The sequence below is a fragment of the Ptychodera flava genome, chromosome 4 (genome assembly GCF_041260155.1).
Source record: "Ptychodera flava strain L36383 chromosome 4, AS_Pfla_20210202, whole genome shotgun sequence".
NCBI classification, from domain to species: domain Eukaryota; kingdom Metazoa; phylum Hemichordata; class Enteropneusta; family Ptychoderidae; genus Ptychodera; species Ptychodera flava.
In genome coordinates, this window is record NC_091931.1 from 6,191,278 (window position 1) to 6,210,815 (window position 19,538).

At 38.7% G+C, this 19,538-nt stretch overlaps 1 protein-coding gene across 1 annotated transcript in view; it reads left to right on the top strand.

The window, feature by feature from the left end:
* Positions 1 to 19,538, top strand: part of LOC139130789 (interferon-induced protein 44-like) — a 164,618-nt gene that overhangs the window by 87,389 nt on the left and 57,691 nt on the right. The gene's annotated exons all lie outside the window — the stretch shown is intronic.

Here is a 19,538-nt window from a genome sequence, read left to right on the forward strand (position 1 = left end):
ACTCTTTAACATATGTTTAACATATGTTTCCAATTGGCCTGGAAGGTAAATCAATTTGCTGTGTCATGCATCAGTCGAGGCACCTAATATTTGTGCAAATATGCCATTTTCGACATCAGCACTTAAAGGCAGGGGAGCGTATAAATACCCTTATCTCCCTTGGCATTCATAATCCAACATGAGTGGCACATTGTAGCAGCATCAACGATTGCTCCCGAAAATCTGGATCTTTCAAGAACCATGGTGTAAATTAAAGCACAGTTCCAACATATTCCGTTTTGTGAATACTTGTTGCATCACCTTGCTGGCAAAATTCTCTCATTTTTTCCATTTTAAGCTGGTTTTTGATGCCAAAACTGCTTCGATGCTGTGTTCGAAGAGTCCAACAAACAATAGATGAAAGCATTAAACAGCTGCCAATCACGAGGGGACGCACAAAGGTGCAAACGATCAAACATTTGTTGTGTACATTGGATCGATTACGATGCCAACAATGAATAACTATTCTTACTACTTAGCAAAATGGTAGTGCCTGACCAACGGTTACTGAACACGAGTCCCAGATGAGTTCAACACAGACAGACTGCTTCATGGTTTCAAACAGATTGTCTCTCCCTGTTTGTTAGTGGATCTGTACACTGTAGGCCTATAAATGGGTGATGTGTATTTTCCGTACTGTACGATATTTTACGATAGATCTCTTTTGGAAGTATGTTTTGGCCTAGCCCTGCATACGATGCTGTGTGTTCCTTGCTTTATACGGCCTCTCACCACAGCTCTGCTGATTGCCATGGACAAAACCGGTGACATGCGGACCCATTTTGGACCGAGCACAAAAACCTAAGGAATGGGGGCTTGGAAACTTAAAGGAAATGATTAAAACGAAGGGTCCCAATTCTTTACTATCTTCACGCCTTTCCCTCATTTCGTAGTTACTCTATCCACGTGTTCTTCAGACGCCCTGAATGTGGAAGTAATGGTGATTAATGACAGGGAGAGAAGTGTTATTTATTAGTTACACTTTTTTACACGACAACTAAAACCGCTGCCGGGGATCAAACCCAGCAACTCCAGGATGTGAAGCATTACCTATAATCTGTACTCCACGAGAACAAGTTGCGAGAAAGGGATGCAATGTTCCATATAAACGTTAGGATGATAATGCTAAGCAGGAACTGATTAATTTATAATGTTCACTTGTAATGATTTGAAAGTCTTTTACGCATTTCCTTCTTTTATTGAATTTATGCCTCTGCATTGATTGCTTTATTGCCTGTCTTTATTTTTTTCTCTGCATTGTTGTGTTTGTTGTGCAGATTTGTTATTGTTTGAATATTTTTCATATTATTTGTTGTATTTGCACAGTTAAAGCATAAAATTGTCACTTGTTTAGGATGTTTTATATGTTGAAAACTTTGTGTTTGACATTTATTATTAAATTTGTCATTTCCTGCCTTTTTTACAATGCGAAAGGTGTGTGTTCAGTTTTGACAGGATACTTTTATATAAAAGTGGTTCATCACTCAACATGTATGAAATGCAATATTTCATTACTGTTGTAAATGAAAACGTGAGCAACAAATCGTTGGATATGCTACTAAAATTGTATTATAAAAATTCCACCGATCGACGAAGTGAATTAAGTACAGAAGCAAACGAAATTCGCTGCCAATATAATGATTTAGGGTCCATATACTGTCACCAGCACGAACTTCGTCTGGTTTGTGCATTCCCAGTGTCACACATCAGCGGCAGTGGCCTCCTGAGCTGTAAACTTAGGCGTGATATTAGTTTTTAGACCGTCTCAAAACATTTGGCACAATATGGTGTTATGTGCAGTGTTGAATCGATGAAGGGGGCTGTAAACTCGAAGGATAGAGAATTGAAATATGTTGAACAAGTGACATCCACGCCTTAGCTTTATCGCCGAAACGCCTCCGCCACATGAACTCATGAAGATAAGCTGGAAATAAAGTCTGAAGATGCGAGGCCCATCCAATTTCGGTTGGAATGCATCCACATGCCTTCAAAGGTGTTGGTTGGTGTGGGCGAAGGTTTGAGGATCCACAAAATGAAGACAATGATTAGCGGTGAAATGAGAGAACTGAGGAGACTTGGACAACGAAGAATAAGCCCCCTCCCCTACCACTCATCAGAATAATGCTGGAACCTGTAGGAACAACTCGATAAACCATTGGCATTACGTCGGTCAACAGAATTAAAAAGCAAGCACAAATATCGCGACCAATGACTCCAATCACCAAATGTCTGTCACTGTTTCGACTCAAGCTGTATTTGAACTTCTGGAACTTGTATTCAGTATAGATGTTTTTTTACATCCGTGGATTCATAAATTTCAATAATACAGCCTAGCCAAAAAATATTGGGAGGCATGATCGCAAAGATAGAGGAAACAAATTTGTGGACAAAAATTAAACCAATCAATAACAGAGTTTAAACAGGTGTGATTTTGGGTCTGTAGAAGCAGTAATGCAAACGAAAACATAAAAAGATTTTTTTGGCCGCCATATTGATTATTTGCGTTTGAATGAACTCTTAATTCTGTTATGTAACTGTGTGCCGTCTTTTGCAACGGCTATATTGAAAAGGGATCAATATTGCCATTGCTGTCGGAGTCAGTTTGTACATGACAACAAATTTGATGAATAAAACGTAAAAGGGGACATATTGTACCCAGAATGAGACGGAATTACTGCCGCGATCACATGAACTAACTGACCCTTCCCCCCAAAATGTCTGTGATCGTCTTCATTTGCTTGATTTTGTGTCGGGTGAAGCACAGTGTGAGCCAGAAATTTGGGTTAGCTGATCAAATTGTCGGAACGGTTCCGACAATTTGGTCAGTTAACCCATATTCCTGGCCTCCACTGTACTTCACCCCATACAAAAATAACCAGTCGGAAACTGTGACAGTGATTCGAAGAAAGTGCAAATTTATATTATTTTAACCTTATTAGTTAGTCAGTGCCGCAATTACGGGGCGTGTGTGTTTTGTGTACGCCGATTTTGACGTCATCAATTTGTGGCTATACAACTTGTAAAATGGTGCCCGATTCCGATCTATGCCTACCCAATCCGAATCCCGAAATATTGCTCTCGTGTCGTCCAAAACCGTTGTTTGCTTGCGATGCACGGTCAAAGGCCCTTGCAGTGATTTGCCATTGGATACGCTCATGCGACGATTGTACAGGTACCCAAGAGCTGCATTATTTCCGGTTGGGTCAGGGCAATGAAACTAAGTTTCGATTGATTCATATCCGTCGGAGTTGTCCAAAAAAGACACATACCATAGATAAGCATCGAATATTGATCGTTCAGACTGAAACATGATGAAAGGTCTGAAGATCGCAGTGATGTTGTTCTTCTCTATACATTTTTCTGAGCTTGATTTTTACTAAATTGCTCTCATATTATCTGACTTTTTTTAGAAATCTTTATCAACTTTTCTTTCCCAAGCAGGGCACAACACTACCTTTATTTACTTTCATATTCATCTACACTGCAATTTTTCTGGATTGCCGGCCAGCTAAATTCAAGCCAAAAATAAACCGGTTTGTTTGTCAGTTAACGGATTGTTTCGAGTTGTGAATTTTGGCTTATTTGGCTTTCTGGCATGCTTTATCTGGTTTCTGTGCATGCCAGTTTGGTTTTTGATATGACATATATACATTCCAAGTACAGATCACTTCAACTTGCGAATAAGCCAGTCAGTACTAAACCATGGTTTACAGGCAATCCACCATTATATGAACATGGCTTGCTAGCAAGCTACGTTTAAGGTGGCGGTAAAGGCTAGAGCGTCAGTTACAAACTTCAATAATTATATATAATCCCATGGTATTTTTCTCTGTTTGACGTCATCGTATACGAGTGTTTTTCGCGGAGCCGTACAACTTCGAGCCGAAGGCGAGAAGTTGTGCGGCTCCACGAAAAACACGAGTATACGATGACGTCAAACAGAGAAAAATACCATGGGATTATATATTTATCACATGAACAGTCTTCTTATTTTTCTTTTGACGTGAATGGATCAAAATTATCGTAACAAATTGCATAAATTTCGTCGCGATTTGTGTTTTACTTACGCGGATTACTTTCATTTAAAGAGTAAAGCGGCCCGTCACCCAGGAGATACTTTCATTCATAAATCTCATCAAGCTGAAATTTGCTACATCAAATGGTATCTCCACCAACCAGACATACGGATTCTGTCACGTGAACCTGTCAATCATTGTCTCGCGCTGTACCGATGCCAAGGTAAGTCGTCCACCGGTACGGTTGACATAACTGTCATCGTGCTAGCGATAATAATCAGTAATCAGAGTTATTCAGAATATTTACAAATAGATTTATAAAGTAAATACAACGACACGATCGAAACAGTAAGTCTCGTTCTCAGAGATTCCGTAGCTTTTCAAATATCACACAAGTTTACGACTGTGACGAGCGCGAAAGATTCTGTTGGAAGACACACAGAGTGTACCTCATTGCATGTTTATGCCCATAACGCTGTCGTCCCGGTCTCTGCAACCGGTGTCACTCGTTAATCCCGATCTCGGTCGTTAATGTTTTCGTCTAAAGGACTTTGATGTTTGCAGTGACATATATCTCACCTGTAGATACATCCTAATTTTACTTGACGGAAACTCTGTTTTGAGTGTTGTCTGAGTCCACTTTCGAAGTACATCGGATTCCACAGCGCTGCAATGCACATACAGCTCAACGGCTGATGTCTTTGATGTACAGCCTTACGCCGCTACAGGTTTGATTCCGAGCAAGAACTTACGGAATTTTTTGTATGATGAAGGAAATTTATCGTTGTTAGTCGAATGACTTTATGCTTGTGCCTGTATGTCGCTTTCCCGAAGATTATACTGTACTCATTTATTCAGTTGAACTTCCGTTGAAGTGAAGATTTCAGGTTTATCGCCAACCGGATCGCCAGGAACGACGTCCACATTGAGCCTTACGAGGCGACTCGACTGGATCGGCGGTATCCCAATTCGATTCTCGGGAACAGCTATAGTTTTAGCGACTCGAAATTTCGCTGGACATGCTTTCTATGTTTCCATGTGTGGATTTATCGGGTCACCGTTTTTGAAAAGTGTCATGAGAGCACGGCATCGATCACGACACAGTCTATGTTCACATCGCGACCCGCACGTATGAACGGTACCATGCAAGAAAAAAGTTCCGGTTGATGACGTACAACAGGGGTAATTCGGATTTCTTATCCGTCCTGTTCTACGTCACACAGGTGGGAATTCGGGCCAGTTCATGTGATAAAACTATTAAAACATAAAAGTAGTCAACATTCTCTGTGGAATAAAAAAAACTAGACATTTGGGGTCATAGGCATTGCAGACTTATAGCCCGTTGAAACTTCTGAAAAACTGACCAAATAAGAGGAAGTTGGGGAGTCCTTAGTGTATTAACTATGGTAGAGGTCCCCTAGCTTTTAAAAAAAACGTTTGAAAAGGGAAAGTCATTTTTACTGTTTTTAAGGAAAGTTGGACAAGGTAGTGCTTGCATTCAGAATGCGTAACTGCTATTATAAATGCATTTTAGATTCTTTGAGTGTCAAAGAGGTGTCAAAAGTGAGATTAACCAAAAAGACTGCTCTGTGACTTCAAAAGAGAGGTGCAAATATGGCTTGTTTTCAACATTTTTGACAAAATAACAGTTTTTGTACATAATTTTATACCAATTTAATCCAACCTTTGAAATGAGATATGGACATGGAATTTTTACAGCCTATTAACAAGGTTACAGATAAGATTTGTACGGCACAATTTTCCTGTATTTGAAGTACTTTTTGAAAAATCACATTTTGAAATTTGAAAGAATTTTTTAATAATTTTTTGATATGTAAACCCATGTAAAATCATAAAAACAAATTTTATCTACAAATCCTGCCGTACAAATCTTACAATTAATAGTGTCAACATATTTATATCTAATTTGGTAATATTAATACTATCCAATTATTATTAAATTCAAATATGTAAAAAAATATGAAAAATTAAATTTTAATATTGATTGGTGTCATATTTCAAAATCATGGCTACAAATATACAAATTTTATATCCTTTGGAGAAAGTATTAACTAAGGGAGTTATCCTGAAAATTTGAACTAAATATCTTGATTCTAACACTTGAAACTGACATTAACTCTGAGAAAAGAATTGGTGCCAAAATAGCCTTTACCGCTACCTTAAGATACTGTGGCTTGCCCATATACCAGATACTGCTGAACAGTGGCTCATTTATAAACCAATATCACACGTCTCTGGCTAAACGGTAAGCCAATCCTGGTTCCATCTGGTTTGAAGATAAGCCAATATTAGTGCAATGTGGCTTGCCAACAAACCAATTTCTGACTAATTCTGGTTTAAGGATTCCTCTGGTTTGCCAGCAAGCAACTACAAGCTGGCTTGCAGGCATGCCACTCTGAGGCTTTTGTATGGCTTGCTGACAAGCCAGTTTAATATTAACCATAATTTAAATTGGATTTCTTCAAATTTTGCAGACACGGGGGAGGATTATCATCCAATGGAATGGCCTATTGGGTCCTCTATGTGATGGAGCTACACAAAGCAGGATTGTAAAACATCTGAAACACAAACAACAGCTGAAGTAGTTAGAAATTCTGCAAGCTACATTAAAAAAACCAACAACAATCATCAAAATGAATTTCAGACTAAAATTTATTGCAATTTACAAGAAATGAAACAGTAATTGTTGCAACATAATCAAATCTAATACTTACAAGGGTATACTTGCTAAAAATGACATTCTTATGAATGGTACTTGTAAAATCATATTGATAACATAATTTGATGTTATAAATTTACCTCATGCATCTGATGCAAAATTGCTGGCTGTTTCACTGGGAAATCACCTGCACACTACAGACCACTCATAATTGCCAGCCCATTTACCTCGCATCCCAGCTTTGTCAAGCCAGAAGATCTCTACAAATTGACATGTTCCTTTCACACATCTGATGTAATCAAAGTTTGAAACCCTAGATAACTAAGCAAACCTAGCACAACATTGTCTCTTTCCATGCTGCAGAATATAACTCCTTCAAGAAACAACACAAACTGCTTGCTCCTTCATAGACGAGCACACCTAAACAGGGCTGCTGCTTTGCATCACATCCCCCGAAAGTGAGTTTTGCAGCATCTTGGAATATAAAAGATACAAACATTCAAAATTTGAGGTACAAGATTAGCTCCTGGTAAAACACTCAGTGCCCAGCTACTAGTAAAATGAGGGCCGGGCAAGGCCTAGTTACTGGTATGCTTAGGGAATTGTACAAGTATATTGGAATGTTCATCGGTAGCATTCTAATTTATAGTCATGTTCTTAAAGACATATTTGAGTGAAGGAACACAATTATCAAGTCTATCTTGGTACACCAATAATCTGACATGACTGCTCAGGGCAAGTCTCTTAGCATGACAAAGATAACTTTTACAGGTTATCGTTAATGTCATAGGCCTTGCTGCATCAGTGCACTGGCAAAAAATGTGTAAAACTATGGTTTGAATGTCATGATAATGAATTTCAATTCCAGAATATCAAAATGAATTTATTACAAGGCAAGATATATTAGAGTCACAGTGCAATGTCCTTTTGAGACTTGCAAAGAAGTTGGAAAGACCTTTGAGAAAGCATTTTATCACTCTGGCTATGCAACATGCAGTCATCATTGATGATATACTTCACATGTATGTAGTTTGAAATAAGTAAATGAAATCCCGCCATTAACTGTAATGTTTGGATACTTCTTCAGTATTTTAGTACTGTTTATCATCTACAGTTTCTTGGCCTACTTTCCACAGCATACTAAAATGCAAGTTTTATGTTTGTAAACACAACCTGTATATTTGATCATTTTTATAATTGACAAATGAACTCTTGTCCGGCCGTAACAATAACAATGCTACATGTACATACTGTACTGAGTAGCTAAACATTGGGGATTTCATCATGCTTCAATGACTTGAATGGGAAACTGCAGTTGAAAAGCAGAACAAACATGCTGGAAGAAAGCCCCGAAGTAGTAGCTAATGGAGTTCAGAAAAACAGAACTAAGCCATAATCTACCAAGTACACATATGATTCATGTGAATGGGAGTGTGATTGATGGCCATATTGGCCTTTTTATCTTGAAACAAATTGACAAATGCAGATTTGGCATGGCCATGTCCTTGTACAACATCCTAGCACAGCTTTGAGGAGCACATCTGTGTACCACCTATGTACTTGACAACACTGTAGCAGGGGTAATTTTTACACAGCCCTGATATAGGAATGTGTGCTGTAGGTATGTAATGTGCCTAGCACTATATGTATGTACCAGAAGTGCTGTTCACCTCTCTGTACCAGGGCCAGTGTTCAGCATTTGAGGCACAGTGATGAACACATCCGCATACCAGCCCTGTTGAAATGTTCAGCCCCTTTTCACCCTGGTCACATAAAAGCTTACCTCTCCGTACCAGCCTTATTGTAACACACAGTGCAACTGTGCCTATGTAGACATTCATGTACTCAGTTGTGTTGGAATTCCCCCCTCCCCATTACAGAACTGTACAGGGTTTCTACAGGGTTGATTTGGAAGGAAATGTTCGAGCTGATTTCAAACCCATGATGCATGTACTATTTAAAAAACTATTGTACAGGACTGTCGACACACTAGGTACTTGGATATGAAATGCAGCTGTGCTAGGTATTTTTCTGACTATGCTATACTGGGGATATTATTTTCATAGCTGGTGCAGCTGTGTGTACATCCTGAACCAGCCCTCAGAAGGTAAGAGGGCTGTGAGAGTTTTGCATTGTACGGAAGTCCTTGTACTGAATCTGACAGAAATCAAACCGGCATGTTGAAAGCTCCATCAGCTGTAACTTTTGGCAATTTCCAAGTAGTTTTGTTTTGTGTAAAATACTGCAGTTTCTTGTTCTACTTCTTAAGGGATGATGAGTGTCAAACATACATTATCAACCAGTTCATATGTGTATATTTAGCATTGTTATTGTTAAAAATCAAATTTCAGTCTGGAATAGAATTCATTTGTCAACAATAACAATGGTTGTTAAACATGTACACAGTACATTGTCAAGCAGAATATTGGTATTCAAGAGGCTGTTATATAGCTATCGAAACTGCGGTTTATACACACAACAATGAAGATTGAAAAGTGCTAAAACTTACAGCTAATGTGCCTTTACTAATTTGCACTGAATTGCAGTAACAAAGTTTTTCAACAAGCAATATTTACGTCACAACTGTAACCATTTGTCAAACTGGAGTTTTTCCACCAAAGACACTCTTGAGAACCTAAAAAGTTTGATGCCTGTTAACAATAAGGAAAATGGCAAATTATGTTAATTTTACTCTTGACACATCGGACTAAGATTCAGTATCATAAACCATGTGCATGCAAGTGGCTCCCCTCATATGATTGATTATTATACACCTGCGTCTATAACCTATGGAGTTTCGTCGTACAGTAAGTTTCAGTATCAGAGGACGCGGAGTCCAGAAACTTTGTCGCGTAGTACAATTACTTTTTGTGTTATTAGACGCTATTTGACATTTGACCCCAAAGAACCTTAACCTCAGCGCAGGGGGAAAAGGAGAGATGATTTTAATTTATAACAAAAAATATACTTCAAAAATTCAGGACTTCACAACATTACTTGTCAAAAACCTGTGAATTAGAGTGAAATTATGCTGATGACCTACAATTTCTATCACGTAAAGTGCGCAGCGCGGGTTTGAAATTTTATTCTGTGCACTCAGCGGACGCGCTGAACGCATTCTCAGTTTGCTTGCGATCGCTCAGTGCAGTGCGGTAAAATTGGACTAAAAGGTGTATAATAATAAGATTATTCACAAAATACCGGGATTTATGTCTGAGTTCATCGTACGCTTCGGTATTGTCCTCGATGCTACGCCTCGGACAATACCTCCGCTGCACGATGTACTCGGACATAAATCCTGGTATTTTGTGAATAACCTTATATTATAACAATAATAAGTGTAAACATGTATGTCTGTTGTGTGACCACGACAAAGATACGTCACAGATATGTAATAATAGCTGAAATTTGAACAAAATCCAAAGTGTTAGTGTAATATGTTAAAATAGGAGGAACATTCGCGCCCGACGTGATTGTTAACGCTGCACACAACGATATTTGATAACCTTTTATGTCCTTTTATATTATTTGTGAATTCCACCATATCTGATGGCAGAGTCTTCATTCTACTTCTACATTGTACTCAAAGAATCCATTGTTAATTTGTGGAGCTGAAGGCATTTTCTGTATCAAGTATATCATGCCCTGGACAATCTGTTGAAAAAGAAACAAATAAGTATCTATTACCGGTAAGTGGAAGTCAATGGTCAACATTTGTACATGAAGTTATTTGCTGAAAATGAATCACTTTAGTATGTACCTGTCTTGAATGACAAGATGGCTCACAAGATTTGTGTAAGCAATGATGTTGAAGGACCCAAGTTAAAATCAAGCTTTGGAAACATAAATTTGCCTTGAATAACAGAACAGCCTTTCACAACATGCTTTTCAAACACCGGAAAGCGGGCACAAATATCGATCCGAAATCCATTACAAAATCCATGAAAAATTGACTCAAAACCAAAAATTCGGATAATCGATTAAAGTGCCCAAAACAAACTAATCGTTGACAGATTAGTAAAGCATTTACTTTTAACACAACGAGCACTAGCAACGCTCAAAATATGCCCTAACACAAAAATCCATATAAGCGTCCAGAAACTCCGGTCGATGCAGGGTCATGTTAATTATAATATGACACCACATACAGGATCGCTCACCCAGTAATAATGGCTAATATAACTCTCTCAATACTGAATCTGGCTTCTTCTCCTCGTCGGCGAAGATGACTTCATCACACAACCAACAAGAGGGAATACAAAACAATAGAGTGACTGATGAAGAACCCCACTTTTGGTTCCGAAACACGGTTAAAACGAATCACTCAATCAACAAATCGGTTTACCGGGACCTCGATCACATGACCAAGATCAAAGCATTATATAGATTCACTGGTGTCTCGCCATTTTCCTCACAAAATAACTGCAAAGGTCCTTTTATCCACCATATCGTAATATTAACAAACTTGGTAGGGTGTGAAGTTGCCCTCATCTTCTTTTATATACATCTTACACGGAATATAACACGGAATAAAGTAAACACATTACGTTTGATTTGTACTTGCCTCAATGCATTTCAAAGACATCGTTGAATGTGTGAATGCAAAGGTTATCGCTGAGGTACGTAACCAGTTCTTCCAAAGTCATCTTCATTGGTGATGGAAGCCATTGCTACCACAACCGTGCGGGAAATTTAAGGTAAATTAACTGCCGAAGTACGGAGGTGGGACGGTCGTGGAGTACCATCTCCGCAGGGCTGTAAGGCCCATATTAATCGAAAGTTTGGCGCGCAATCTGTGCCACAGAGGAATTCATTCGCAACTTGCTGTAAAGTGAAGGGGTGAGGATTCCACTCGCCAGCAGTTCCTTTAAGATTATGAACAATCAGAAAGTACTATAATTCTTACATACGTCACGGAGATATAATATCTATGGCAAAGTTACAATTGTCTCTGCAAATCATTGTGTAAAATTGAACTATTTAAAGGTGTAATGTAACAAAGGGTGAATCGTGGGTCAAAGGTTATGGACCTCCCTCCATGCATGCTGCGACCGTTGACCTTTATTGACACGCTTGACCGTCTCACAATATCATCATCTGTACTGTGCTATGGTCATCTATTTTAAAAATGTCCTTATTAATAAAATATATCGGAATTCTACCAGGATCAAGGCTATGGCCTGGAAAAAATTCAGGATAATAGTGTTGATCGCGATTTCAGGTTTGTTAGACCTATTGTGGCTTTGGGTCCATAGCAGTGGTGTTTTCAGACTTGATTCCTGCCTTTTACGGGCTGGTTTTGACTTTGACGATTTTAACCCCACCGCACCGTGGGCTAGGTTAAAATCGTAAAAGTCAAAACCAGCTCGTAAAAGGCAGGAATCCCGTCTGAAAACACCGCAGCTATGGACCCACAGCTAGGCCTACAGCTGCACGCGAGCGACATTGCTGCCTGAAATTCGGCCAAAGTTTGTTGTTGCAATGCATGCGTGACTCTTGTGGTAGCTTTTAGTCTGAGCCATAAATTATTGTGGTTTTTACTTTCGTTGTTCTCTCGGAAAATGCGGACAATCCGACGTATAGGCCCTACATTTATTTTTGCATGTTAATGAAAGAAAAATGACGTCATTTGCGATCAACGCTATTTCAGTATTGTCAGTTAATTCCTTCAATTTATTGTTTTGATATTTATATGCCTACAGACTTGAAGCAAGTCCATGTCTTCTGTTCAATTGAAAACTTCACAAAATAAAGGTAATCAATCTGTCGCACTGAATGCAGGCATGGATGCTCATCGTCCTCGCTGTTATCAATGTAGTGACGTGATGTACAATTCTGGTTTAGATATTAACCAGTGACTGTTTTAACAATGGCGTGAAAACAGGCCGATTTATTTCAAGTGCTTGAATGATATAAACTTAAACCATGCCCACAAAGTTGCCACTTGTGGTTGACTTAAATATGAGCCAATGAATTTGTCGGTATATAAACAAAACCAACGATGGCAGTGGCTCAAATTTAAACAATAAATTATATTGTGACGGGCTCAAAAAGAAGCCATTCGGCTTAAATTTATGTCATGACGGGCTTGATAATAAGCCGCCAATTTATTGGTATGAATACATGCCATTCATACTCTGTGTAGTGGCGTGACTTCAAACCAAAAAATCTTTGTAGATTTTGGGCAAACCGAAATATTTCAAACACATACACACTGGTTCACCCGCAAACCACCTACAAACCAAGCGGTTATATTTCAAGCCAGAAGAATTTGCAGTGTAGAATTCATTTAATTCGCAGATTAATAGACTCTTCTGTTCTTCTTCGATTATCTGTAACTGACTTTACTATCCCGATATCGATATTGCGTTCGCACTCAAGTGTCTTGAAACTTACGTCAATCGTAGTTTTCGGACAAACTCAAGAAATTCGACAACTACTGACGAATAGTCGGCAAAATTCACAGAGACAGGCAATAATAATTATGGTCATTTTACTGTCTTTAGCTAAGCAGGTTCGCTTGGCGGAAGCAGTATATAGCGATCTGGGTTCCCATTTTTACCCTACCGTATGAGTGTCGTATTCGAACAAGTGAGATCATAATCCTACGCTGTTCCGAGTTGCCTTGGGAATTTTATAATATAGAATAACCTGACCCTATCAAAATTACTCTGTTTTACATTGCTTGGATATCGATATTTTTTCTATGACTTTTGATTTGAAGTTGCCTGATTCTCAATCGGCGGCAGCACATGGACGGTTAAGACCGCCATGTGATGACCAGAATGTAATTGTAAAGCTGTCGGGAAGTTGTTCAGAAGAAAAAGCATTTTGTATTTAGAAGCTGAAGCTCGGAATTTTTCAAGATAAACTACCAAATTTACATTTCCTACAGGTAGAGTTGACTTTTCAGATCCTCAGATTCAGATTCTCAGATTCAGATCATCAGATTCAGACCTCAGATCTCAGACATAAAAATTTTTGTTCAGCATTAGCTTCAACGAACACAGGCTTACAATTACTTACAAACCATGGTAAAATATGGACAATCGATAGCCGGCATTTACATGATCGTCGTGGTCTTGATTGTTCGATCACTGGTGTGTTTATTATCTCTTTGTATTGACTATAGCATGTATAGAGGGCGTATATATTGGCATTAACTTGACGTACGTTTGTACGGCGCTTATCTGACAAAACGTGGTAAAAAGAGTTTTGTCAGATAAGAACGTTTTGTCAGATAGACGCTGTACATTCCTTCTGCCATGATTGCCTGACATGATTCCCTACAATACCGCACACACGTGAACACATAACAAGTGGAATAATTGCGCACCCTGTCTTCGACTGATGACGTTCTGATTCTGACTCGGAGATCAAAGTTTTTAAGTTCAAGATTCAAGATAGAAATAAAATAATTTCTAAAGCCTTTTAAAATCTAAATTATATTTTATTTATCAGTATATTACATCAAACTTTCAAAGTTGTGACATTTGAATTCCGAATCTGCATCTGAAGTTATAGGATCTGAGATTTGAGATCTGAATCTGATAATCTGAAGATATCTGAAGATCTGAGGATCTGAATCTGAAGATCAGAAAAGTCAACTCTACCATTTCCTACATCTTTGAAACGGGCATTACGGTCATCTTTCCTGTGATGAAAATTTTGTGAACGTTTTTGTAATTAATGTGTTCCCACGACGAGTGTGAATTGATTCTTTGTTAGTAGACATCGTCAGAAGTGGTCTAGTCACCGTGATAAAATAGACATAGATGCAAAAACATTGCAAGAAAGATAGTAAAAAATTCACATTGCAATATTTGCTTTTGTATTTCTCATGGGATAACCCATTTTTACACCTTCTGTATGAGAAGAGCAAGCAGGTGTTCGGCGATCAATTGCTTCTATCATAATAATCACGATCTCAGCTATTCGACGAGAAGACAGCGGGCACTTATAATCTCGCAAAATTATTGATATTATGTCTTTGTGTTGAAAATTTCCGATCGGAGGCAGCAGCTCAAATCAACAGCGTGGTATACTGGGAATTGTGTTTATCACCTGACGCAGAACTACCTTGCTATCAACATTACGTTATGTACCAATGTACGCCCCTGAAAGTTATAGAGGAGGCAGGCTGTGGCATCGGCGGTAACACATTGGTCGTAATCTAGTCTTATTCTGCCCCGTCTTTCGTACCGTCTATAAATTTCAAAGCTTGAAATTCTCACCCTGACATATAATACAGCGACCTTGCGCACTAATGATCATTCCACTGTTTTGGGGTTTGTTTATTTTTTTATTTGCCCATTGCCCCGGTAAGATCTTTCCATACAATACACAGTTATAATTTTTTTTCAAGGAAAATTTAGTATATTCCCAGTTTATGGGTAAATTGTCTTGAGTGAAAGGTTGAATTGACGCTTATAGAGTAGACATTGGGCTCGGCATTGACTGAGATCCGGTCGTTTTAGGGTCGTTTAGTCCAGAATCCTGCAAAGCTCTGTATGATCACCGTTTGACATTTGGGTGTTTTAAATAAAATTCTTTTGGTCCAAGTAATTCAGTAACAATGTACGCCAGATTCTTAGTGTTGTTTTTTTCACCGTCATAGCGTATACGGACGGCTTCAGATTAAAACGGTAAGAAATATTCAATGCTCGTAAGTGCATGCAAAGGTTAGTCAGTGATGAACGCAAAGAAACAACACGGAGACAAAGGTTTGGCCGAAATCCAGGGGTGCTGGCGTGTCAAGGCGTCGTGGCGGCCTTTCCAGTGAAGCTAGTTGCAGATTTGAATGACATCAAGGGTGGTCAACGTGTTATCAAGGACGTGCTTACTGCCACAACAGGGTGTCGTGGCCACCTGGAAGGCGACATTATGGCCCCTTACGGGATTATGCCGCTCATCGGCAATGTGGTACCATGGTCCCCTCCGGATCTGTGACAGCAACCCAATAGAAATTTATTGAACTTTCGACAAGCAAAACAAACCTTAGTTGAAATGAGAATGCTGAAATCTATTCGAGTGAGCTGACTTGTTTGTAGGTTTGTTGGTTTTTTGTTTTGTTTTTGGTTTTTTGTTTCTTTTAATGGTGGTGGGTGGGAGGGACTTTGTGATGTGAACGTCAGTGTGGAGTAAGTTAAAATGGCTGCAACGTGGCAATGAGCAGGGTGATGTTAAAACTGGTGACTGATGGGCAATTATTCAACTAGGTACCAGCTGGGTGTCATAAGAGAATGCATTGAATGCATATGAGATGGTGATAACGAGTATCAGACGAATCTGGCTTTCATCAGTGTAGTGTTGTGTTACTATACAGGGGCGATATGAGATCACTCTGAATTAACTTGCACAGATTTTAAGATCTGGTCAAGGTCTCCGTGCCCCAACTCAGCGTTAACCATGATTATAGCAGAGTCATAATCATCCACTGTTTAGGCAGCAGTTGTCAATACGACAAGGATGTGCCACCATGTAATGACCACAACCTGCATCAATAGTCCGTACGAAATTTTTGTGCTGAATCGAAGGAGGTAAAAATTACGGTAGGAAAGGTCGGTCCACTTTCCGTCAGAGTTATTGATCTGCAAAATCTTCACTGTGCACAAACTACATGAGTGGTTGATATAGGTCTGCACATCCAACGGGCTTTCCACTGTTCCTAATTGTTACGAACTATGTTCAAATTACGGAGTTACACACATGGGTGAAGTACATTGATTGTGTTCAAAACAACTGCCTGTTTGCTCCTCGTTTTTTGTGTCCCTAACATCGACTGGCTCTATTTGCGTTCACACACAGCTGTCAGGATTACGATTTCCTGGATAAATAGATACACTCATTGTTTATTCTGCCTTTCACGCAAAGATACACACTGTTTTACATGTGCCACTCCTAGGCCCTGGGATCGATTACCATACTTTTAATAATACAGATAATATAACAGAATCCTGTACCTATAGAGAGTGCAAGTGCGCTGTAGTCGGAGTACTTAATTGCATGAGAACCAACGATGTATTCTGTTCATTTCCTGCAAAAGCGGACATGGAAAAAAGAATACACCGCACACCTAGTGCAAATACCTTGAGTCAAGTGTGTTGGCAATAGCGCCAGACAATGCCTTGAATGGTGGAGTAATGTATATAAAGTTAGTCAGCGTTACGTAAGCAGGAAGTGGCAGTATGCTCAATGTTAGTACTCCGCTATTTTCGACGTATTTTGGATGCTTCGGTGGAACTACAGGCTAGACAAATTTACAGAAAAAGGTTTGGTTATTTATTTTAATATTGAGCATAATCCTGTGCCTTCAAAGTTGAGAGGCGCCGAGGCAGTAATGAAAGAAGGTATTACTGCTTTACATGTAAAAATAGACACTATAATAGCTTATACGAAAATCATGAACAGCTTCGCATTTCTTCAAACCATAATTGACAATGAAGAAGAAGATATAAACTATATGAAATGGCAAATTAAAGAATTGTCTGAAATGGAAAAGTTAAAATCTGAAATATACTGTTTGAAAAGGGAGTCAAGTGCTTCTATTGATTCAGAGTGACAAGCAAGTCCTACTGGCTGGCTGAAAACGTCGCTTGACGAAGTGAACATTGGAGAAGCACTATAGCTACAAACCGAAGGCGTTAAATTGCCCGATACAAAACACAGACGGCTTGTACTTGCAGCACTTACTATTAAAGTTACTATATTAAGAATTTCCACATTTTTCCGATCCTTTAACAATTTCCGACTGCTTAGTTACTGTGTCGGATGAAGCACAGAGGAGCCAGGAATTCAGGTTAGCTTACCAAATTATGGGAACGCAGTCTTACGCTCGCTCCATTCTGACAATTGGTCAGCTAACCAAAATCCTGGCCCCAACTGTGCTTCACCTGTCACAAATTAAAACCAAAACAATGAAGGCCAACAAACACATTTTGGCGTTAGGGTTAGTTACTTCATGTTATCGCGGCGACAATTCTGCCTCATTCCAGGTTCGATATAAAATAAAGGCAAAGTGGCTACATACGTCAACTACTTGCTTGTATTTAATTTTTTCGTGTGTTTAGTTTCTTGCTGATTGTTTAGGCGTGTATTGTTTTCCGTGCCGTTTTATGTTGTTTGTATGTTGTTTGTTTGTGTTTTATTGTATATATTGTTTTGGCAATTAATGTTCGGAGCATGCTATTGCTAGACGAATCCAGATCGTTTATGTCTGAGACTACATGATCCTTTGACGCTCCCGTTTCGTCACCCTGAGATATTTCTTCGTCAGTCGCTTAAATTTATGTATTTTGGGTGGTTTATGTTCGATTGTTTTTCTCTACTAATATTGTTGTTAGAATGCATATGTTTTGATTTGCCAAGGCTTGTGTTGAAGATGCATTGCCGTTCATTCGTAGTTTAGTCTTGCCTCCATTAATGTATCTTATAATTTTTTCTTTCGGCGGAGTTTGTGTTCTTTTAAGTGATAGATATCACTGTGGTATTCTTGTAGTTTAATTTGTAGGATTAAGGTATTTGTATGTATCATGCCAGTGTATTTTTTATCGTACAATTCTGCTGCCAGATTGTGTACTTTTATTTGATAGTGTCAGAGTTGTTCACCGTTAGTTGCCTTGAATTTCGTTCGTCGCCCAGTTGTCTTTCACACTCTAATATGTAATCTTTTTGTGTCGAAGATGGCAATGCTTCCTGCCCTCGTCGAATGTTTGATCGTTATTTGTTTATTTTTGGATAGTGTTCGGAGCGCTATTGTTGAGCATGTGATTTGTTTCGTTTTCTGTTGTTGACGGAAGATTAGCAATTGCTTGTCTTTGTCGCTTCGAGATTGTTTTCGAGTATGGTGTTATATGATGTGTTGTTTGGCCTGTCTGTGTCTCATAATGTATCCGACTCTAATTTTCCGTATGAAACCGTGGATGTCTTTCAGTAAGTATTTTCTGTTTGGACGTTGTGGTGTTCGTATAAATTTCAAGCCTTTGTTTAGAGTTTTTATTTCTATGTTAGATAAATTGTGGGATTGGAGGTTAATAATGAAAATTAAGCTTTTGTTACCGTCTATTTTTCACGTGATTTTCTTTTCAGTGCGACTTTTTTCTGTCTGTTTGCTTTTTCTGTTTTTGTCTTTTAGTTTGGTCCTTTTTGTTTTAAGATTTATTGAACTTCCCTTTTCTGTAATTTCTTTAGCTACTGTTAAATCTGTGTGATTCTGGTGCCACTTTGTTTGTATCGATTCTTCTCTTATTGGAGAATGTGGTGGCCCTTAAAAGGGCCGTTTATAGTTTGGGTTTGAGTGACGAGAGTCTAGAGACGCTTGTTACGGCGTTTCTCTAGTTTTTGTGCTGTTTCTGTTAGATGCTGTAGTTGTTGCTTTGCCTGTTCACTCTCTGTTAGTTTGTTGTGTTTTTGACTTATTGGTTGTGCTCGACGATGTACTCTTCTCTGATTGGTTGTTTTTCTTGCATAGCTATTGGACGAGAGAAAATCTCTCAGAACCCGGATTTTGCAGCAAGCTTTCATGTTGTTGATGTTTCTCAGGTTTATAAAATACCATGACTGCTTGGATAATAGTTTGCTACGCCTAATGTTCAACATCTAGTGTTCTTTAAATAAAAAAGTAGGAGATGGACACCATGAAGGTACTCCCTATCTGCCCTCTTTCGACTTATGTCTAACTAGCAGAGCATAACTAAAATAGTCAAAGTAAAATAAAGGGAAAGTAGCTATACGCAGCAACTACTTAATTATGTTTAGTTTTTTCGTGTGTTTAGTTTCTTGCTGATTGATTTTGCGTGTTTTGT